The sequence below is a fragment of the Mesoplodon mirus genome (assembly GCF_964341445.2).
Source record: "Mesoplodon mirus genome assembly, chromosome: 4".
Classification (NCBI taxonomy): domain Eukaryota; kingdom Metazoa; phylum Chordata; class Mammalia; order Artiodactyla; family Ziphiidae; genus Mesoplodon; species Mesoplodon mirus.
In genome coordinates this window covers 84,762,942-84,785,727 of record NC_138979.1, presented here as the reverse complement: position 1 = coordinate 84,785,727, position 22,786 = coordinate 84,762,942, and the positions used below count along the sequence as shown (strand labels likewise).

The window sequence follows — 22,786 nt, the reverse complement described above, 5'->3', positions numbered from 1 at the left end:
CATACCACTGGAACAAAAAAATGCAAGTTGGGATACATTGGAGAGGGCAGTTATTAAAGACTGGAAGAGGTGACTGCTACTTCAAATTCAAAGACAGCAATGCAAAACTTCAAGTAGCATAAAAAAAATCAAGAAAACATGACACTACCAAAAGATCACAATAATTTTCCAGTAACAAATCCCAAAGTCATGGAGATCTGCAATCTACCTGATAGAGAATTCAAAATAGTAGTTTTAAGGAAACTCAGTGAGCTACAAGAAAACACAGAAAGACAACCCAATAAAATCAGGAAAGTAATACACAAACAAGATGAGGAGTTTAACAAAGAGATAGAAATAATAAAAAATAACCAAATGGAAGTTTTGGAGCTGAAGAATACAATGAATGAAAGGAAAAATGCAATAAAGAGCACTGACAGCAGAATGGATCAAACAGAAGAAAGAATCTGTGAGTTAAGAGACAGGAGCTTTGAAATTATCCAATCAGAGGAGAATAAAGAAAAAAAGAATGAAAAAGTGGGAAGAAAGCCTACATAAATTACCAGATACCATCAAAGGAAATAATTCATAAATCATTGCAGTTCCAGAAAGAGAAGATAGGGAGAAGTTGGCAGAAGCTTATTTAAAGAAAAAATGGTGGAGAACTTCCTAAACCTGGTGAGAGATTTGGATATCCAAGTTCCTAAAGCTCATAGGTCACCAAACAAACTCAACTTAAAGCAATCCTCGCCAGGAGACATTATAACAAAACTGTCAAAAATCAAAGACGAAGAGAGAGTCTTAAAAGCAGCAAAAGTAAAGAGGCTTGTAAATTATAAGGGAACCCCCCATAAGTCTATCAATGGATTTCAAGAGAGTAGGACGACATATTCAAAGTGCTAAAAGAAAAAACCTGCCAACCAAGAATACTCTATCCAGAAAAGTTGTCTTTCAGAAATGAAGGAGAGATAAAGGCTTTCCCAAACAAAGCAAAGCTGAGGGAGGTCATCACCACTAGACCTGCCTCACAAGAAATGCTGAAAGGACGCTAATTAGTAACATAAAATATATTTAAATATACAACACACTGGTAAAGGTAAGTATACAGTCAAATCCAGAATACTCTAATACTGTAATACGGTGGTGTGTTAACCAATTAACTCTAGTATTAAGGCTAAAGGACAAGAGTATTAGAAATAACTATAACCCTAGAAAAATATAAAATTTGTTAATCATGAACAGTAGCTCAAATGAGAACTTGTTTTATAGGAAAATAACAATTATCTATTGTTAAATACTGACATAGGCTTACCTATCAGAATCTTCATTCTCCATGGTAGGAAACTGTTGGTTATTAGTTTTTCTGCTCTTTCTCTGTTGAATTAATCCACTATCATCAGCATCATATATGTTTTCTGATACTTCCATTTCACTACTTTTGTGCTTCTTCTTTGCTTCTTCAACCTTTAATGAAAGTTTGACACTACATGTAATTGTTATTACCTTATTCATTATAAAGACCTTTTCATTGTCATTAATTACTTGACTCAGAGTTTGCCCCGGCTTTAAGCAATAAAAATAGTTTTGTGCTTACTTTAATTTTTTTAATTACAAGTCATTGAAATTTTTGTAAAGTCTGCTTCTTTCTGTTTGAGGAAAAGAAATAAAATTTTAAAAATTTCAAAAAGGGCTTTCTTAATGTGGTGCAGCTATTCACATCCACTCTTCCCTGTCTGATGGCAGAGACAGAGAAATAAAGAGACAAAGACACAAAATTTGTCCTCTTTGGTCTTTACCACCTGGATTTTGCATTAAACAGCCAAATTTAGAGGATGGGACACCTTGGTGCTTCAGTAACAAAAAGGAAACATCCTTCTTTCTGCACTGAAGCTATTCTTCCCCCACTGCCTTTTACAATTCTTTTTTCATTTGGATCCTGGGAATATCAAAAAAGTGACGGTGTTCACTAAAATATATGAACCAAAGTTTACCAAAAAACAGGAGTAGAGTGAAATTGATGAACTGTTAGTTAGTGTGGAATTCTGGAAAATGAGTAATGCCTCCCAATTTCACATTCAATAACCATGAAATTTTAGAGCTAAAGGGTACAGAAGCAATTATCTACTTTAGCCCCACTATTTACCAATAATGGGAATAAAACCAAGAAAGGTTCAATGATTTGTCCAAAGCCCCTAAAGTGGCATTTCCTATCATTTCATGGCACCAAAAGAGATGATACAATTCTGTAACCCTGAATCTGATAAATTACCAAATGAATTCATCAGATTAATCAGATAAGTTAAAAGTGTGACTTTGGCAAAGTAATTTAATGCCTCAGTTGGGGGTAGGGCTCATCTCTTTTTCTTGTAAAGGAGAATATCTACAGATTTTTGTCTATCTTTAAAACTCAGTCAATGCACCTCTTACACAAAAGAGCAAAGAAACAAATTTAAAAATCTATTATTGGAAGGAAAAAAAACCTCACTGCACGTCAAAACTCAGTTTTCTCCTTTGGAGATAAATACTGAATTTGTTTTGCTGAGGGTTTATACTACCTAAATGATAAAATCATACATGTCAAAACTTACCACATTTTATTAAACAACATAATGTAAAGGTCTGACTCAACAGAAACATCTGAGAGTGGTGATTAAAGAATATGTGGGAGTACATGTATTTGTTATTAAAAATATCTTGAAGTGGCCATGCTGGAATTCTAAGTGCCAAGCAATTGAGTAAAGCAGAGAAGATCGCATCCACTAAAGCACAATAAAGAGATTAGTTTAGCAGGAATACGTGTTTATGTCCCTTCTTTCAGTCACTGCTTCCTTCCCATACTATAGAGTGTAGTTTATATTTAAAACCCAATAGATTAAAAAAAACCCCAAAACCCTAGCTTATTATATTTCTTAAGTAATTTCCTTTGTGGAAATTCTGGCTCAGAAGGTCACACGGTATGTAGCTAAATTAGTTTCCCAGTTCATATGAAAGACTGACAGAGAGAGACTTAGGTTGATTAAGGAACAAAAGCCATGAAAATAGTTTCCTATTATTTAGATGGCAGAAGTAATCTATTTCTACACAATTACCTATTTAGCTGACCCCATTTTATTACTAAGTGGAAAATCAGAATGGATCAGAGATCATTGATAAAGAGAAAGAACAAAGTAACAACAAATGAACCTCCACCTCTTTTTGAAGTTGAATTTTCTCTTTTCTGAAAGCCAGGAACTCTACTTGTAACTTGCCTATCTCATTCTTAAGCCTTTGCATATCTTGCTGTAATTCTTCATTTAGATACACTTTGGATCTTCTGTTACTATTCGGTGGAGAAGAACTCCCATTTTGTAATTCAGGTTGCATGCTTTTATAGTTATTAGCACTGCAATTATCTGCAAGCAATGGCTTCTGGAACCAGTCTTGTATTGGTTTGGTTTTCTTACAAGTATTTGTAACAGCAGAAATATCACGACTTTTTATTTGAATCATGTGTTTCATTTCATTGGAGCGGGCAAGCCATAAATCAAAAAGTCTTTTGGGATCACTAGACTGAGGTATACATCCGACGTCTAATTTCCAATTAGTGGTATTTTGGTTCATATTTTGTAACATTTGCATATCAAGTTCTTGGTCTTCTTGCATTTCAAATGTAACTACTGGGTCCCTTAGTTTTTTATTTTCTGTATCATTATAAAAACTCTCCTCATTTTTGTTAAAAACATGTTCAGTGTCTGGTTTATCACTTTTATAGTCTAATTTAATTTCATTTAAATAAAGCTGTGAAGATGACGGGCAAGCACGTCCCCAAGACCCAGAGGTTAAATAAGATGGAAAAACATTTTCAAGCCTGGGTTCTTTTTGTTCAGGAAATGCTTGGAATGCTAGAGAGACAGATACTCCAAATGCATCTTTTGCCTGACAGTCAGGTATATTATTTGTCAAATTAGAAGGTATTTCCTTTATGTTTGCTCCTTCTTTAGGGTTATCATGTAGTGGCTCTTCCTCAGGACAAACAGTAATTTTGTATTTTCCAAAAGTTCCACCAAACTTCCACTTTAACTTATTTGTGATGCGTTTGAAGTTATTTTTCCACCCTAATTTGCCTTGTTTGATCCACATTTCCTCATGCTTTTGTACACAAGGAAGTCCTGAACATACAGATATGTCCTCTCTATCACATTCCTTATTCATTTCTGGTTCTTGAGGCATTTTTTGCAGATGCAAAAGTGGAAGATCAATTGGCTTGATTTGATTTTCAGATGTCTTTTCTGTCAGGGTACATGTTTGTAAAATAACTTTATCCTTAAGTAATCAAGTACGGACAAAGAAAAATTAGAAAATAATTAAAATTTAACCGTTAAACTTCTTAATCTATGTTTAGCTACTCACAAATCACTGGATTACAACTAAGAAGTGAAAAATAACTTGCCTTAGCCTGAAACAGGAGAAAAACATGAACTCACAAACCCAATTTTGTCACTGTTTGTTTGAACTAAATAATTCATATATGTTAAATCTACCAAAAATGAATTAGGAGATGATTTTTAATGTTACAAAGGCTTCCTTACTTAAAAATATTTCAGCTCACCGTACCTTAAAAAGTCCTTATGTGCACGTAAGGATTTTTTTTTTTTAAGGACTAGTAACTGGAGAATAGACAAACCTTAAATTACTAGGAGCCAAAATCAATTAACATCAATCAGAAAGAGGAACAAATTCCTAAATTTTAATGCAAATTATATACTATGATAGTATTATACATTGATGTAATACCTGCTTTCATTCAGTTATATTATATTCTAATATCCACTAATGAAAGTGGATAAAACATTGTTTAATATTATTTACTGGTTTCCTACCCTGAAATGAAATAAATTAGAAAGTTATTGTTTGTACCCTAACAACAAAGGTCCAATTCTGGAAGGTCTGCTTCCTTAATAGGCAATTGGGTTGATTGTATGACCCCTTCTCTCCCTGAATGTAGATCTTTAGGTCGATTACATAGAGGTCACAGGACAGAATAAATCTTTAATCTTGGCATTAGTGACTGGCAATTTGAAACTGCAAATTTTGAACAGCTGGGAATGATTTCTCCTTCCATGAATCTAACTCATGGACCATCACTGATATACTGTTCATAATTTCAACTGCTTAATCATACGATTCAGTATTTGATTATCACCTTCTTTATCATGTAAGGAAGAAGCAAACAATATTGAGGAAATTTTTTTGCCTCAATTCCAAGTACAAAGTTTAACTATAAATTATAATAGATTCTAACAATATTTTAAGCTTTGTAATTAAAGCACTATAAAAACTAACTATTAAATTATTATCTATCAATTTTAAGAGGTTAATTTTGAAAGGTAATTTCATTTGAACTCTGTTGTTAAACCATAGAAAACAATATTGAGCCAGAAATTTACATTCACATTTTTACATACCTGTGAGTGGTTATTTTCACTTCCATCAAGCCTTTCTTGTGCTTCCTCCGATGTTATTTCTAAGTCTAGTTCTGCTGACAAATCTATATGTTTAGTTAAAATTAACTACTTAGAACAGTTAGGTAAAAGACATAATCTTTATAAAAATAGATTTAAAAAATTTTATCAAATGACAATTTAAATTAAGCTTAATCTTTAGCTGAATATTTACTTCTTTAAGAAATACTTCTAATTACCTAAAACTCCAACAAACCATCTGGGAAATACCAGATGTCACCAGGTTACAGGCACACAAACATCTCAAAGATTCATTGACAAATTCATCCACCAAACATCAATGAACAGAACAATCAGAAACCAAACAAAGGGTTTCCCTGGTGGCGCAGTGGTTGAGAGTCCGCCTGCCGATGCAGGGGACACAGGTTCGTGCACCGGTACGGGAAGATCCCACATGCAGCGGAGCAGCTGGGCCCGTGAGCCATGGCCTCTAGGCCTGTGCGTCTGGAGCCTGTGATCCGCAACGGGAGAGGCCACAACAGTGAGAGGCCCGTGTATGCAAAACAAACAAACAAACAAAATTTAAAAAGACAGGACAAACATAGAAAATCACAATATACTCTGTTCTCTACTTCATAATAGTACCTATTTAACAACACACCAAGCTTCAACTGCAACGTTATTCATGGTTTCCAAAATTACTGTTACTTTTCATGCTTTTATCAGTTCCTTAATCTGAAATGTTTTCCTCTACTCTTCTGACAAAGTTCTTTTCACCTTTTAAGACTCAGCCTGCTTTGTGAAGTCCTCCTTGATTACAGCTCTCTTTCCCCAAATAGGTATCTCTTTCCTAGTAGCTACCTTAGTACTTTATAGATTTTTCTAGTGTATCTTCATCACCTGAACTGTAAATTATTTCTTCACGTCTATCCTCTTTACTTCTAGACTGTAGAGGACAATCTCTTGAAATCATCTTTGTATAAACAGTCTTTATTTTACTCAATAATTATTTATTGAGTTCCTACTCAGTACTAAACATGGAGTTTAAAGAAGAATGTAGATAAAAGGTGTCAGGGATGGCTTTTCTAGAGATAATGCCTGAGCTGAGACTTACACAGTGAGGTCAGTCAGATTCAAGGGAATAGAGGGCAGGAAAGGGAGAGAGCATGGAAAGCTGTAGCAAGACAGGCAGAGAAGCATACATAAAACAGGGTGAATAGTTGTCTAAAATACAGGGATAGATGAGAGAGCATCACCAGCAGTTCAGAATTCCAGAGCAAAGGACAGACAGAAAGGGCTAGAGAGGGAGAGTCAGGTAGAAGTTAGATTACGAAAGCCTCGTGTCATTCTAAGATGGCTGGACATTAATATGCTTTAAAGAGTGGTTCACGATCACTGGTGCATTTGAGATAGATCACTCTAAATGCTGCGGGAGGGATGAATTTGAAGGCCATACAAATAAATAGAGGGAGAAGAATTTGATGGCATTATAATGCAAAAAAAAAACAGATGATGCAGGCCTACACTGAGGAACTGTTTCCAGAAATATTTAGGATATAAAATTACCAGGACCCAGCATAGAATAAATCTTTATTAAATAAATAAATGCACGAATCCTGGGCCCCTCAAGAACTAGACTCTGCTTATTACTTTATAAAAGGTATCAACTGAGAAGAGAAATGATCTGCATGAACTGTTTTAAGTTGCTTGTATTTAGTTTCCAGTTTTCCTGTTTCACATCTTCCTGTGTTGAGGGGGCTCGTGTAGGTGTTTCATTTGAATTTGTGCTTCTTGGACCTACCAAGCTCATGGAGAAATGAGAGCAAACAAGTCACTTGTATAGATAAAAAAAACTTTGAGTTTATAGCTTGTAGTCACTACTCTAGGAGATAACTGAGAATCTTTTGTAAATGTAACATTAATTCCACAGGTAAGGAAAGACAAGAAGATAAAACTATAGGACTGGAAAAAGAAAACAGTGTATGATTTATTACTATAGCCCTGATCATATGACTGATTAAGGGCACTAAATTAATCGGTATTTATGTAGAACATATATTAGATGTGGTTAATCAATAGACTGGGCATCCTAGTAGAATTAGAATTGATTTTCCTTACACTATCTTTAAATGATCAGCACTCCTTAAAACCAATATCCCTTGTGAACTATTAATTCATTAAAAATAATAAGTTGATATACTATGTGGACACAGCTAAGAAGGAGGGACTATGTAGCAATCCCCAATGACTCCCATTACTGCTGGGAAAGCCAATTCTAAAATATATAAACTCATACAAAATACAAGAAATAGTTTAGTATTTGGTTTTGGAGGTGCTTTTTTCGTTACATTGAATATAGTTATAACTAATACTAATGAATTCAGAGCTAAACAAAAATAAAGCTAAGAAACTACATTTTGAGAAGGGAATCTTCAGATGTCTGCCTAGGTTTCCCAACTAGTCCCAAAGTTCTAAATATAATCTTGCTACCCACTCTCAGGTGTATGCTAAATACTAGCCTAATGAACCTATTCTCTCTCCTAATTCCCTTTGTTATTTATTATGTTGCTTTCCTCAGAGGAAGAATGCAAACGTCTTGCTAAAAGACGTTTGGCTGCAGGTTGAATAAAAGGAGTAGACACAAAGCAGATTTTGCCACAAAATGATTTTGGAAACATCAGGATTATGGTGAAGCCATGCCGAGGTGGCCTACGGTTGAGTGCTCTGTGCTTATTTATTACATTGTTTGCTTTCTCTGTTTTCTGGCAGTTGTGACTCACACAGGTCAAGAAGCGTGTAATCCCCTAACAGAAACAACACTCCGATATTAATCTTTTCTTTATCTGTTAAGGTCATCTGTCCAAATTCTGTGGATGCTGACTGATTTTTGGTCATTGATTGTGACACAAATGGATATTTATCATCAACTTTCAAATGCCTGGCTCTTTGACAAGTCTCATTATTGAGCCACAAACTAGCAGAATCCCAACCTGAAAAATCTGAAAACAAAGTTTCCGTTTATTAGAATGTGAATACTAATACAAATTTGACTAACCTGAACAAATTCTTTCTTCAGAGAAGCAGTCCCATGTCCTCCTCTCCCCCCAAACACACTACTCCCTCATGGCTTATTGTACCTTACACATCATTGCCATTCATATAGATACGTTAACTATTGCCTCTCATGTTTTTCTAATTTTTAATTTTCTAGTGTTACTTACTTTGATTCACTCATCAATCTCTATTACATATTCTGTATACCTTAAGAGCTTTATTAATAATTACGTTTCTTCAACATATAAATTTTTTCATTAACAAAATTATGTCTAACCATTTATTTTGTGTTTAAATATGCATGACAGTATTGTGTGTTCAAGAGACATGGGTTTTAAAAAATCTTTTAATGAATGGTACTACTTTAATACAATGAGATGGTCTTTCCTCAATGTACCAATATCTTCAGAACTCATTTTTTAAGGCTTGGATAAATATCATAAATTTACAAAAGAAATGATAGCCTTGAGTGACTAATTGTTTCCTGGTAAAAATAGGATAAGTCTAGGTCCACACTAGATCCAAAGAGCATACAGTGCCATGACACAGGAAATGAATACATAACAAAAATATTTTTCTTTTTTTTAACGAAAGTAAAATTGTCAGATTTCAATTTCTTAAGACAAATAAGAGCTGAACCAAGATGGTGGAGTACAAGGATATGCTCTCAGTCCCTCCTGTGAGAACACCAGAATCACTACTAGGTGCTGGACAATCATCGACAGGAAGACACTGGAACTCACCAAAAAAGATACCCCACATCCGAAGACAAAGGAGAAGCCACAATGAGACAGTAGGAGGGGCACAGTCACAGCAAAATCAAATACCAAACAGGTGGGTGGGTGACTCATAGACTGGAGAACACTTATACAACAGAAGTCCACCCACTGGAGTGAAGGTTCTGAGCCCCACATCAGGCTTCCGAATCTGGGGGTCCGGCAAGGGGAAGAGAAATTCCTAGGGAATCAGACTTTGAAGCCTAGTGGGATTTGACTGCAGGACTTTGACAGGACTGGGGGAAAAACAGACTCCACTCTTGGAGGGCACACACAAAATACTGTGTCCAGTGGGACCCAGAAGAAGGAGCAGTGACCCCACGGGAGACTGAACCAGACCTACCTGCTAGTATTGGAGGGTCTCCTGCAGAGGCGGGGGTTGGCTGTGGCTCATCATGGGGACAAGAACACGGGCAGCAGAAGTTCTGGGAAGTAGTCCTTGGCGTGAGCCCTCCCAGAGTCTGCCATTAGCCCTACCAAAGAGCCCAGGTAGGCTCCACTGTTGGGTTGCCTCAGGCTAAACAAACAACAGGGAGGGAACACAGCCCCACCCATCAGCTGTCAAGTGGATTAAAGTTTTACTGAGCTCTGCCCACCAGAGCAACACCCAGCTCAACCCACCACCACTCCCTCCCATCAGGAAACCTGCACAAGCCTCGTAGATAGCCTCATCCACCAGAGGGCAGACAGGAGAAACAAGAACTACAATCCTGCAGCCTGTGGAACAAAAACCACATTCACAGACAGATAGACAAGATGAAAAGGCAGAGGGCTATGAACCAGATGAAGGAACAAGACAAAACCACAGAAAAACAACTAAATGAAGTGGAGATAGGAAACCTTCCAGAAAAAGAATTCAGAATAATGATAGTGAAGATGATCCAGGACCTCGGAAAAACAATGGAGGCAAAGATCGAGAAGATGCAAGAAATGTTTAACAAAGACCTAGAAGAGTTAAAGAACAAACAAACAGAGATGAACAATACAATAATTGGAATGAAAACTACACTAGAAGGAATCAATAGCAGAATAACTGAGGCAGAAGAACACATAAGTGACCTGGAAGACAGATTGGTGGAATTCACTGAGCAGGAGAGAAAAAAGAAAAAAGAATGAAAAGAAATGAAGACAGCCTAAGAGACGACTGAGACAACATTAAACGCAACAACATTCACATTATAGGGGTCCCAAAAAGGAGAAGAGAGAGAGAAAGGACCAGAGAAATATTTGAAGAGATTATAGTCGAAAACTTCCCTAACATGGGAAAGGAAATAGCCACCCAAGTCCAGGACGTGCAGCGAGTCCCATACAGGATAAACCCAAAGAGAAACATGCCGAGACACACAGTAATCAAATTGGCAAAAATTAAACACAAAGAAACATTACTGAAAGCAGCAAGGGAAAAATGACAAATAACATACAAGGGAACTCCCATAAGGTTAACAGCTGATTTCTCAGCAGAAACTCCACAAGCCAGAAGGGAGTGGCATGATGCACTTAAAGTGATAAAAGGGAAGAACCTACAACCAAGATTACTCGACCTGGCAAGGATCTCATTCAGACTCCACGGAGAAATCAAAAGCTTTACAGACAAGCAAAAGCTAAGAGAATTCAGCACCACCAAACCAGCTCTACAACAAATGCTAAAGGAACTTCTCTAAGTGGGAAACACAAGGGAAGAAAAGGACCTACAAAAACAAACCCAAAAGAATTAAGAAAATGGTCATAGGAACATACATATTGATAATTACCTTAAACGTGAATGGATTAAATGCTCCAACCAAAAGACACAGGCTTGCTGAATGGATACAAACACAAGACCCATATATATGCTGTCTACAAGAGCCCCACTTCAGACCTAAGGACACATATAGACTGAAAGTGAGGGGATGGAAAAAGATATTCCATGCAAATGGAAATCAAAAGAAAGCTGGAGTAGCAATACGCATATCAGATAAAATAGACTTTAAAATAAAGAATGTTACAAAAGACAAGGAAGGACACTATATAATGATCAAGGGATCAATCCAAGAAGAATATATAACAATTATAAATATATATGCATCCAACATAGGACCACCTCAATATATAAGGCAACGGCTAACAGCTGTAAAAGAGGAAATCAACAGTAACACAATAATAGTGGGGGACTTTAACACCTCACTTGCACCAATGGACAGATCATCCAAAATGTAAATAAATGAGGAAACAGAAGCTTTAAATGACACAATAGACCAGATAGATTTAATTGATATTTATAGGACATTCCATCCAAAAACAGCAGATTACACTTTCTTCTCAAGTGCGCACAGAACATTCTCCAGGATAAATCACATCTTGGGTCACAAACCAAGCCTCAGTAAATTTAAGAAAATTGAAATCATATCAAGCATCTTTTCTGACCACAACACTATGAGATTAGAAATGAATTACAGTGGAAAAACATAAAATACACAAACACATGGAGGCTAAACAGTAAATTACTAAATAACCAAGAGATCACTGAAGAAATCCAAGAGGAAATCAAAAAATACCTAGAGACAAATGACAATGAAAACACAACAATCCAAAACCTATGGGATGCAGCAAAAGCAGTCTTAAGAGGGAAGTTTATAGCTATACAAGCCTACCTCAAGAATCAAGAAAAATCTCAAATAAATAATCTAGCTTTATACCTAAAGGAACTAGAGAAAGAAGAACAAACAAAACCCAAAGTTAGCAGAAGGAAAGAAAACATACAGATCAGAGCAGAAATAAATGAAATAGACACAAAGAAAACAATAGCAAAAATCAATAAAACTAAAAGCTGGTTCTTTGAGAAGATAAACAAAATTGATAAACCATTAGCCAGACTCATCAAGAAAAAGAGGGAGAGGACTCAAATCAATAAAATTAGAAATGAAAAAGGAGAAGTTACAACAGACACCGCAGAAAGACAAAGCATCTTAAGAGACTACTACAAGCAACTCTATGCCAATAAAATGGACAACCTGGAAGAAATGGACAAATTCTTAGAAAGGTATAACCTTCCAAGACTGAACCAGGAGAAACAGAAAATATGAACAGACCAATCACAAGTAATGAAATTGAAGCTGTGATGAAAAATCTTCCAACAAACAAAAGTCCAGGAGCAGATGGCTTCACAGGTGAATTTTATCAAACATTTAGAGGAGAGCTAACACCCATCCTTCTCAAACTCTTCCAAAAAATTGCAGAGGAAGGAGCACTCCCAAACTCATTTTACGAGGCCACCATCACCCTGATACCAAAACCAGACAAAGATACGGCAAAAAAAGAAAATTACAGACCAATATCACTGATGAATATAGATGCAAAAATCCTCAACAAAATACTAGCAAACAGAATCCAACAATGCATTAAAAGGATCATACACCATGATCAACAGGGATTTATCCCAGAGATGCAAGGATTCTTCAATATACACAAATCAATCAATGTGATACACCATATTAACAAATTGAAGAATAAAAACCATATGATCATCTCAATAGATGGAGAAAAAGCTTTCAACAAAATTCAACACCAATTTATAATAAAAACTCTCCAGAAAGTGGGCATAGCGGGAACCTACCTCAACATAATAAAGGTCATATATTACAAACCCACAGCAAACATCATTCTCAATGGTGAAAAACTGAAAGCATTTCCTCTAAGATCAGGAACAAGACAAGGATGTCCACTGTCACCACTATTATTCAACATAGTTTTGGAAGTCCTAGCCTCAGCAATCAGAGAAGAAAAAGAAATAAAAGGAATATAAATTGCAAAAGAAGAAGTAAAACTGTCAGTGTTTACAGATGACATGATACCATACATAGAGAATCCTAAAGATGCCACCAGAAAACTACTAGAGCTAATCAAAGAATTTGGTAAAGCTGCAGGATACAAAATTATGCACCGAAATCTCTTGCATTCCTATACACTAATGATGAAAAATATGAAAGAGAAATTAAGGAAACACTCTCATTTACCATTGCAACAAAAAGAATAAAATACCTAGGAATAAACCTACCTAGGGAGACAAAAGATCTGTATGCAGAAAAGTATAAGACACTGATGAAAGAAATTAAAGATGATACCAACAGATGGGGAGATACACCATGTTCTTGGATTGAAAGAATCAATATAGTGAAAATGAATCTACTACCCAAAGCAATCTACAGATTCAATGCAATCCCTATCAAATTACCAATGGCATTTTTTACGGAACTAGAACAAAAAATCGTAAAATTTGTATGGAGACAAAAACGACCCCGAATACCCAAAGCAGTCTTGAGGGAAAAAAACGCAGCTGGAGGAATCAGACTCCCTGACGTCAGGCTATATTACAAAGCTACAGTCATCAAGACAATATGGTGCTGGCACAAAAACAGAAACATAGATCAATGGAACAAGATAGAAAGCCCAGAGGTAAACCCACACACCTATGGTCAACTAATCTATGACAAAGGAGGCAAGGATATACAATGGAGAAAAGACAGTCTCTTCAATAAGTGGTGCTGGGAAAACTGGACAGATACATGGAAAGAATGATATAAGAACACTCCCTAACACCATACACAAAAATAAACTCAAAATGGATTAGAGACCTAAATGTAAGACTGGACACTATAAATCTCTTAGAGGAAAACATAGGAAGAACACTCTTTGACATTAATCACAGCAAGATCTTTTTTGATCCACCTCCTAGAGTAATGTAAATAAAAACAAAAATAAACAAATGGGACCTAGTGAAACTTCAAAGCTTTTGCACAGGAAAGGAAACCATAAACAAGATAAAAAGACAACCCTCAGAATGGGAGAAAATATTTGCAAACAAATCAACGGACAAAGGATTAATCTCCAAAACATATAAACAGCTCATGCAGCTCAATATTAAAAAAACAAACAACCCAATCCAAAAATGGGCAGAAGACCTAGATAGACAGTTCTCCAAAGAAGACATACAGATGGCCAAGAAGCACATGAAAAGCTGTTCAACATCGCTAATTATTAGAGAAATACAAATCAAAACTAGAATGAGGTATCACCTCACACTAGTTAGAATGGGCTTCATCAGAAAATGTACAAACAACAAAGGCTGGAGAGGGTATGGAGAAAAGAGAACCCTCTTGCACTGTTGGTGGGAATGTAACTGATACAGCCACTATGGAGAACAGTATGGAGGTTCCTTAAAAAACTAAAAATAGAATTACCATATGATCCAGCAATCCCACTACTGGGCATATACCCTGAGAAAACCATAATTCAAAAAGACACATGCACCCCAATGTTCACTGCAGCACTATTTACCGTAGGCAGGTCATGGACGCAATCTAAATGCCCATCGACAGACGAATGGATAAAGAAGATGGGGTACATATATACAATGAAATATTACTCAGCCATAAAAAAGGAATGAAATTGGGTCATTTGTTGAGACGTGGATGGATCCAGAGACTGTCATACAGAGTGAAGTAAGTCAGAAAGAGAAAAACAAATATCGTATATTAACACATATATGTGGAACCTAGAAAAATGGTACAGATGAACTGGTTTGCAGGGCAGAAATTGAGGCACAGTTGTAGAAAACAAACGTATGGACACCAAGGAGGGAAAACCGCAGGGCGTTGGGGATGGTGGTGGGATGAATTGGGAGATTGGGAATGACATGTATACACTGATGTGTATAAAATTGATGACTAATAAGAACCTGCTGTATACATTAAAAAAAAGACAAATCAAAGAAGAAAGCAAGAAATGTAAAAGTGAAAGTTTAAAGCCTGTTTCATCACAAGTGTCCCTTTATCATTTCACATCCATCAGCTCTGTAATTGGTTTAAAACAGTGGTTCTCAAGTGTCACCTGAGCATCCCTGGAGTCCCAAGACTCAACCGTTCAAGGGGTCCAAGAGGTCAAAGCTATTTTCAAAATAACAGTAAACGTTATTTCCATTCTCATTCTGTTTTAAGTGTACAGAGCAGTTTTCCAGAGACAAGATATGTGATAACATCATACTTCTAATGGCTAATAGAATGTATGATTGTGTGTGCTTGTATTTTAAATTTTTCAGTTTTATTTTCCAATACAGTAAACATCAGTAGATACAACCTACTTAAACAAAAGTTCCTTGGAATTCTCAATAATTTTTAAAAGTATAAAAGGATCCTATATCTGCATCATAAAAAATAACAAACAAATAAATAAAAGGATCTTAAAGCCCAAAACTTTCAGAATTACTGTTTTACAAGATTGTGTCTATCAAATCGTCATTAAGGTATGATTACTTTCCCCCACTTTTAATAATCAAAGACCACACACACACACACACACACACACACACACACACACACACACAGAGTCTGCTAATCAAAACATCTGGTTGGCTTAAGCTCATCCCTGTAACACCACTAAAATGAAATAATTAAAGTTGAAATACAATTGACATGTTAGCAAGTGAAGCTTTACTCTAGGTTAAGGTCAGAATTCAAATAAGCATTTTATAAAACTGGAAAAATCTTAGAATCTAATAATTAACCTCTGAGAATCCCTAAGAAGTACAGAGATTCCTAACTGAGAACTTTAGGGTATTGAAACGTACATAGAAACATCTGAGTTAAAGCTTACATTTTAAAAATATCTTTTTCTTATGCTTGTAAATATCTTTTTTTCAAAACATGGATACCAACAATAACATGTGCCTTATTTATGTCAAATCCTTCAATTAAACTTGCAAAAACAAAAGAAAAAAGAATTAGGAATATGAAGGCTGTGAGCGTTTCAAATATTTTAGTGTACCTCTTTCCAGAGTGAAATTTGCACTGCAAAATTTACCTGATCTGGCTGTTTGTAAATCCTTCATTCCTACTGCTTTATTAGGAACAGAATCTTTCACTCCAACTGCAGGCTGAATGGGTTTTGAAACAAGTTGATTAATAAATAATGTACATTTGATACAATCTGTAGTTAATAATTCAAGACAAAAATATAAGTTTTTACCTTCAAGTGAGGATATTTTTCAGGAGAATCTAAAAGGCAAAAGGGACATAGAATCAATTACACGTAACTATGAAAGCCAACTATATATTCATGCAGTTAGTACTGAGCAGAACCCTCATGCTTGGCCTTGGCAGTGAATACTTTAGGTTTTGGTGTTTTGTTTCTTGGGGGAAGTTAGGACTGCAACAAGACAGACATATGAATCCACTATAGATACTGAAGAAAAAATAGGAGTACAGGTTTAACAAAACATGCAGTTAAGATTTCAAAAGGAAGATTATGTTCCAAAAGCCTTTATAAAATAGAAAAATGCACATGTACCAATGTGAACATGCTGATTGATGAGGAGAAAAGTGATCTTTAATCAGAGCAACAAATCATGACCCCGAGAAGGTAAATGTGAAAGCTGATGGTAAAATGCAACAGCATATCTTGAATGCAATACAGCAGCATCATTTACACCGTTATACTACAAGTATTTGTCATGTTCTTCAGTTTGTCCTGTAATTTAGGAAGTGCACAGTTGGGATGACAGTTCAGTTGAATGTATAATTCATTTCTCATCAGAGAAAGGGTTATGAACTGATCAGCTTGGATATACACTTGTAGAATAATAGTTCATAAAAATATTCATGTTTTTCCATACCCATGTGGGCTACTGGTATGCCTACATTTCTTGGATCCTCTAGTTTAGTCATCTTAAAGTTTCTCGATCCACTCATGCAAGAAGGTATATAAGGCACATCTAAGAAATAACGTATTATAAGTTTTCAACATCGAAGTACGATTATCAAAAAGGCAAAAGTAAATTTTACTGCCACAAAATTATTAGATATTAAAAATCTTTCATATTTCAAAATCAGTGTAGTATTTACTGAAAATAACAATTTTAGCATTTAGGGAATGAACCCTATTAATTTCTTTTGTTTCCAAAATTAGTTTGTTTCAGTATATCATGCTAATGTTTAAAAGGATTTTTGTGAAACAATTATCATCAAAAATTTAGCTATCTTAGGGACTCCCCTGGCGGTCCAGTGGTGAAGACCCCATGCTTCTACTGCAGGGGGCACGGGTTCAATCCCTGGTTGGGGAATTTAAGATCCCACATGCCAAGCCAAGCAGCCAAAAAACCACAAACCTATCTTAAAAAAACAAAAAACAGCCAATGCTTCCATATTCAAATTAATCTCATTTGAATAACACATACCAACACAACATATATCTTTGATGCCTGATAGTTACAAGGAGGAGCTGGGGTTTACCTCAATTCTAGCACCCACTCCTGCTTCCAGTATTCTCTGGAGCAGCAATGACCTAACCTTGTTTCAGTGTAAATACACTGAAGTCATCTAACGAGAGTTCTCTCAAGTTTCCTCATCACCTCCACAATCACCTCCCTAACACCCTTCTTTCCCCCCTCTTTCCTTTCACTATATTCTTTCCTCTTCAAAGGTAGTCTCTGGATCTGTGGTCTTAATTCTCCCCCTTTGACATTCTTTTTATGGATCATCCCCACCACTTCTTTTTTCCTCTTTGCTTAGCAGTGGCACCTTACATCTATAAGTTCTACTTCAACGCTTTGCTACCCTCTGGCTATAAACACACTCAGAAAGAAAAACAAAATAATGCTTTTCCTTGATCCTGTTCTGTCTTGAACTAACCAGTGGCTCCTCTTCCAGATTTCTCTCAATGCAAGCCTACACCCTTGCTACTCTGAGAGCTTGTCAGAAATGCACAATCCCAGACCTGCTGCTCAGCATGTGCACTTTTCACAAGGTCCCCAGGGGACTAATTAAAATTTGAGAAACTCTGACCTATCAGTCTGCTTCTACATTCCCACAGTAAGAGTGGGAAAGCTTTGCTGTTCGTCTCTGACAAGTTTCGGTGCTGGAAGCTCACTTCAAATTTGTCTCACTTTTCAAATACTCTTCTCTTCCCTTTTCTAAAGACCTATTTTACTTTGCCCCCGTCCTCCACAGACCCCTGCTTCCTTTTCCTTCATTTACTCCCTGTAACCTCTGCCTCTCTCATTCTTTAGTCCTTCTTTCCTCTTCCTCATTTCCCAACTTTCCTTAGGTTGTAGAGTACCTTGAAACGGAACTAATAATTTAGCTCCTTAAAGGGGACTCTCAATTTAATCTGTGGCTGACACCAGATAAGATACACAGCTTCCCTCCTTTTCTCGTCTTTTTCCTCACTATGCATTTGACAGGTGATTTTCTTTTTTTTTGCATCAACAGTGTTATGTTTTTTAATAGTTTTCAGAGTATAAGCTGCATAGCTTTTTAGAATAAAAAATGATATAACTTCAGGTACATGCTTTAGGACACTTGGTTAAACAACAAGCAAACTGTGTCTTTGAGGACCACCTCAAAAGGGTGGCACACTTCACAGTGTAACTTGGTAACAGACATGGAGATAGATGATTATATCATGGCATGTTGTCTACAAAAGAACATCTGGACACTCAGAGCTTAAATAGAACACACCACACAGTTAAGTATTCGAGCACTGCTTTTTGGCCAAATAAAAACTGCCTAAAAACTGCTGATGGATTTTTGACAAGAAAAAAAGATGTAGCTGCTTAGTTCTTCTGATACAGCACTTCTTTTCCAGAATGAGACAGGCTCAGTTCAACTTGAAATCAGTGTGAGGAATGATTCTTCCTCTTAACCGACAGGTGATTTTCTTTGGCTATTAGAATATATCAGAATTCCCATTTTAAATCAACATGCTGTCACATGACTTTTTCATAAAAATATAGTTCTTACCTTCTACTTGTCCATTTAATATATTTTTTCCTCTTTGACCTGCAGCTCCAGATAAATGATCAACATACTTCTCTGGAAGTCTCTCAGAGATACTCTGTTAAAATTGATATTAATAATGAGTTGCATAAAGCTTTCCTAATCCCCTTCTAATAGCTGGAAATATCCTACTTTTTAAAAATTTCCTACTTTACAAGCAATTAGATTTAAAAATAAGAGAAGCATGCATTGAAAACCCAAACATTGAAATAGAAAACTTCATATACACTCTCTAGATCAAGTCTATCTTTTATCCTCATTTGGCTACTGACTCTGTAAACTGAGCATGGAAAGCCAGAAGAATAATTTTCACAGACAAAAAATGTGCCTGACTTACAGGCACATTTCAGCAAAGAATTAACTTCACAACACCTAACTCTACTTTACATTCTTTGTCAAAAGAAGAGAGTATTTTTAAAAAATATGTGTTTAACTAAATTCTTTAATAAGTACACTTGGTATAAATTTAAAATATTTCTAAAGACAGAAATTTTTTAGTATTAAATTAATATACTTGGCATGAAAAGAAACCATGAAGTATGTCATGTTGAGCATAAACAGAACACTGTAGAAGCTGCTTCATTTAGGTAAACAAGGGCTTATAAGAATCTGTAATTTGATAAAATTTTTATTGATAGGAAAAATAGTTGAATAAAATAGTGAAGTAGTAAGAAAAACTTTTATGTCTAAATCATAGCAGAAAATTTAAATATAGTTATGGAACTCTTCAAAAAAGTACAGCAAGCTTTAATAAGGGAAGAATAAGAACTTTTATTTATTAATCATCTAAATGTGCCAAGCTTTTCTTATGCACATTTTATTTTCTACATACAACAACAATGATAAAAGTGATTGTAAGGACAGTTACCCCACTTCCTGTTTCCTGGTCCTTCCAAGATGCGAGAGTGTAATGATGAACAAATGGGATCCACTGTTCTCGCTGTCCAGAATGTCTCTCCCCTGGACTCTCAAGTGATTGGCTCCTTCCCATCCTCCCCTTGGTAGCTTTTCTCACATGCAGATCTTTTCTGACTACCTAAATTCCACTCCCACTCCCATCCCCATCCTAACTACAAACTCTCTCAATGTTGTCTAACGTAACATTCTCCATTTTCTTTGTCTCTCACTGTTGTGGCCTCTCCCGTTGAGGAGCACAGGCTCTGGACGCGCAGGCTTAGCGGCCATGGCTCACGAGCCCAGCCGGTCTGCGGTACGTGGGATCTTCCCGGACCGGGGAACGAACCTGTATCCCCTGCATCGGCAGGTGGACTCTCAACCACTGCGCCACCAGGGAAGCTCTCTCCATTTTCTTTACATGAAGGACTTAACAGTGACTTATAAAGGATTCCTGTTGGGTTTTATGTTCCCACCACTACAGCCTTACCCCTCAATTGGTACAGTCAGTGTCTAACTGCCCAGTATATAGTTGGTATTCAATAACAGGAATTTATTTAAGATCAAAACATTTAAAATGTCGAGAGGACCTCAAGTACCAAAGCACTTGATACCTATAGGAGATCTCCGATAACAGTCTATAGAAACTTAACATACCCCAAGCTAGAAATCCACATGCCCGTTCTAATTTTCCTATTCTTAACACTACTGTCATTTTATTGTCCTTCAGGTTTTAAAAAAGTGCCCCAGCATTTAGTGAGTCACTAATTGCCACTGTGATCATTTTTTATTAGTTTCTGCTTTATAACAAAGTGAATCAGTCATACATATACATCTGTTCCCACATCCCTTCCCTCATGCAGCTCCCTCCCTCCCACCCTCCCCATCCCACCCCTCCAGGCAGTCACAAAGCACCGAGCTGATCTCCCTGTGCTCTGCGGCTGCTTCCCACTATCTATCTACCTTACGTTTGGTAGTGTATATATGTCCATGCACTGTGATCATTTTTGTCTTACATTTCTATAGCACCCTTTACAGTTTACAAGGTGTGTTCACAGCTCTTACCACATCTGTTCCCTACACCTACCTGACAAGTGGGTACCAGTACCATTTTTACGAAGGACGTCACTGACGCTCAACCAGGGTAGACAAGTTTTTCCGAGATCCCACAGCTCGTGACAGAACCAGGATGCTACCATGTCTTTTGACTTTAAACACAGTGCTGTATCACTGCAGCAGCTGCCTAGGTCTAACAGATCAGGCCCTTCTTATCTCTTTCCATAGCTGTCACCTTACAACAGGTCATCATTACTTTATATTTACGTTACTTCAAGTATGGCTGCCATAAAGGTACTCAACGCACACTAGTTTATCCAAAATGGTGTGTACTTATTAAAACATCGCTAAACCAAACTGTTGTTATTATAATGCCACATACTTATTATTCCCCATTCTTTTGCTTCTCTTGAAACGTTCCTTGCAGATCTATTTGAAAATCCAAATGTACTAATACTTTCAAGTCTCAGGCACTATCTTTTTCAGGTCTAAGTGGTAAAAAACTACATTTCAACCTGTTTCTCTCTGAACCTCACTAGGAGTTTTACACATCCATATGTACCAAAGAGACATACATTTGCTTGGGAGACTGGGACTGACAGATACACCCTACTATATATAAAATAGATCAATAATAAGGACCTCCTGTATAGCACAGAGAACTCTACTGAATACTCTGTAATGGCCTATATTGGGAAGGAATCGAAAAAAGAGTGGATATATGTATAACTGATTCACTTTGCTGTATATCTGAAAGTAACACAACATTGTAAATCAACTAGACTCCAACAAAAATTTTTTTAAAAAAGAAAAGAAAAAAGAAACATACATTTGGCCATAGGCTGACCTGGAATAATGCTTCAGTTTTTAGATAAATTTAACTTCAGAACCCAAACTGATTCCTTATTCTAAGCCTTGGTTTTTGCTCTGTGCTACACTGGTTTCATTAGGTGAATCTTGCAAATTAACAAAAGTGCACTATGTGGTAGTTATTATACTTAGCACACAATTATTTAATTAATTACAGGTTAAAAATGTAAGGAAAAACTTTTGATGGGCAACTGCAAAGGTGAGAAAGTAAAGTCAAAGCACCCCCCCCTTTTATGTTTTAACATCATTCAGTGCTTATATTTTAAAATAAAAAAAAATAATTATAATAGAAGACAGTACCTCAGAATCCCAAGGTGATTCTATACCTTCCTCTTCTCCTAATCCTAATGCTGACATCATATCTGTAAAATGCAGCCACAGATACATTAATGAGAACATTTACTACTATGAATTTTAAATACATATATGTCTATCTCCATCCACAAATATTTAAATAAAATAAAGTAGCAGAAAAGAATTTCAGAGGGTTGAGGCATTTTCAGGAAGAAAAAGTTGGTAGTAGTTGGGATACTTCTGAAGAAATGGAGCAAAAGAAACATACTTAAAAAGAAATGAAAAAAAAAAAAGGGCTTCACTGGTGGTGCAGTGGTTGAGGGTCCGCCTGCCGATGCAGGGGATACGGATTCGTGCCCTGGTACGGGAAGATCCCACATGCCGCAGAGCGGCTGGGCCCGTGAGCCGTGGCCACTGGGCCTGCGCGTCCGGAGCCTGTGCTCCACAACGGGAGAGGCCACAGCAGTGAGAGGCCCGCGTACCACAAAAAAAAAAAAAAAAAAAAAAGAAAGAAATGGATACTATATTTGGATCTAGACACTTCAGATGTTTTTAGACTAGCCTTTAAGCATAGAAAAAATTCATAAATATTCACTAAATTACCACTCCTATTATT

At 36.4% G+C, this 22,786-nt stretch overlaps 1 long non-coding RNA gene and 1 pseudogene across 4 annotated transcripts in view; both read right to left on the bottom strand.

Annotated features, from left to right (window-relative positions):
• Positions 1-22,786, bottom strand: part of LOC309801982 — a 128,347-nt gene that overhangs the window by 56,815 nt on the left and 48,746 nt on the right. The window lies entirely within an intron of this gene.
• Positions 1-22,786, bottom strand: part of LOC309802253 (ankyrin repeat domain-containing protein 26-like) — a 91,486-nt pseudogene that overhangs the window by 43,383 nt on the left and 25,317 nt on the right. The window contains exons 9-16 of the transcript in view: positions 22,177-22,238; positions 19,021-19,114; positions 16,896-16,994; positions 16,250-16,278; positions 16,085-16,157; positions 5,424-5,506; positions 3,169-4,281; positions 1,292-1,443 (exon numbers count right to left, since the gene is read on the bottom strand). The product of the transcript in view is annotated as an ankyrin repeat domain-containing protein 26-like (transcript). The remainder of the gene's footprint in view (positions 1-1,291; positions 1,444-3,168; positions 4,282-5,423; positions 5,507-16,084; positions 16,158-16,249; positions 16,279-16,895; positions 16,995-19,020; positions 19,115-22,176; positions 22,239-22,786) is intronic.